The sequence below is a fragment of the Phoca vitulina genome, unplaced genomic scaffold (genome assembly GCF_004348235.1).
Source record: "Phoca vitulina isolate PV1807 unplaced genomic scaffold, GSC_HSeal_1.0 scaffold25, whole genome shotgun sequence".
Taxonomy (NCBI): Eukaryota; Metazoa; Chordata; class Mammalia; order Carnivora; family Phocidae; genus Phoca; species Phoca vitulina.
This window is the reverse complement of record NW_022589728.1, coordinates 45,599,904-45,601,603: the sequence shown is the minus strand read 5'-3', so window position 1 is coordinate 45,601,603 and position 1,700 is coordinate 45,599,904.

Genomic DNA, 1,700 nt, shown 5'->3' with positions numbered 1-1,700 from the left:
AAAGAGCAGCCAAAACACAATAGAGTACACACAGCATTCACCAGAAACACATCCCAAAGTGCCAGGCCCTGGACAGTGTATGACCTCTTCTTAATAAAGCCATTATTTTCAGGAGCAGGAACTATACCAGGCATTCCTAATTCACAGAAGAAGACAGAGACCTAGACAAAATGCCAAGACAGAGGAATTCATCCCAGAAGAAAGAATAAGAAAGGGTCATGACCAGGGATCTAATCAAAACAGATGTAATATGCCTGATCCAGAATTTAAAAAAACAATCTTAAGGATATTAGCTGGGCTTGAGAAAAGCATAGACGATACCAGGAGGTCCCTTACCACAGAGGTAAAAGATGTAAAAACTAGTCAGGCCAAAATTAAAAGTGCTATAACTGAGATGCAAAACTGACTGAATGTAATGACCACAAGGTTGGAAGAACCAGAGGAACAAATAAGTGTTATAGAAGACAAAATTATGGAAAATAGTGAAGCTGAAGAGAAGAAAAATATTGGATCACAAAGGTAGGCTTAGGGAACTCAGTGACTCCATAAAGCATAATAACATTTGTATCATAAGAGTCCCAGAAGAAGAAGAGAGGGGAAAAGGGACAGGTTTATCTGAGCAAATTATAGCGGAAAACTTCCCTAATCTGGAGAAAGAAACAGACATCCAAATCCAGGAGGCACAGAGAAAGCACATCAAGATCAACAAAAGCAGGCCAACACCAAGATATATTGTAGTAAAATTTGCAAAATACAGAGATGAGGAAAAAATCCTAAAAAATCCTAAAAGCAAGGGAAAAGAAATCCCTAACTTACAAAGGAAGACAAATAAGGTTAGCAGCAGACCTCTCCGCAGAAACCTGGCAGGCCAGAAGAAAGTGGCATGATATAGTCAACATGCTGAATGGGAAAAATATGCAGCCAAGACTATTTTATCCAGCAAGGCTGTCATTCAGAGTAGAAGGAGAGATAAAGAGTTTCCCAGACAAACAAAAACTAAAGGAGTTTGTGACTATTAAACCAGACCTGCAAGAAATATTTAAGGGGACTCTTTAAGTGGGAAAGAAAGACCAAAAGCAACTATGACTAGAAAGGAACAGAGAAAATCTCCAGAAACAATGACTTAACAAGTAGTACAGTGACACTAAATTCATATATATTAATAATCACTCTGAATGTAAATGCACTAAATATTCCAACAAAAGACATAGAGTATCGGAATGGATAGAAAAACAATCCTATCCATATGCTGCCTGAGTAAGAGACTAATTTTAGACCTAAAGACACCTGCAGGTTGAAAGTGAGGGAATGGAGAACCATCTATCATGCTAATGGACGTAAAAAAAAAAAAAAAAAGCCAGAGTAGCCATACTTATATCAGACAAACTAGATTTTAAACCAAAGATGGTAACAAGAGATGAAGAAGGGTACCATATCATAATAAAGGGGTCTATCCAACAAGAAGACCTAACAATTGTAAGTATTTATGCCCCCAACTTGGGAGCACCCAAGTATATATAAATCAATTAATGAAAAACATAAAGAAACTCATTGATAATAGCATAATAATAGTAGGGACCTTTAACACCCCACTCACAGCAACGGACAGATCATTTAAGCAGAAAACCGACAGGGAAATGATGGCTTTGAATGACACACTGGACCAAATGGACTTAACACACATATTCAGAACATTTCAT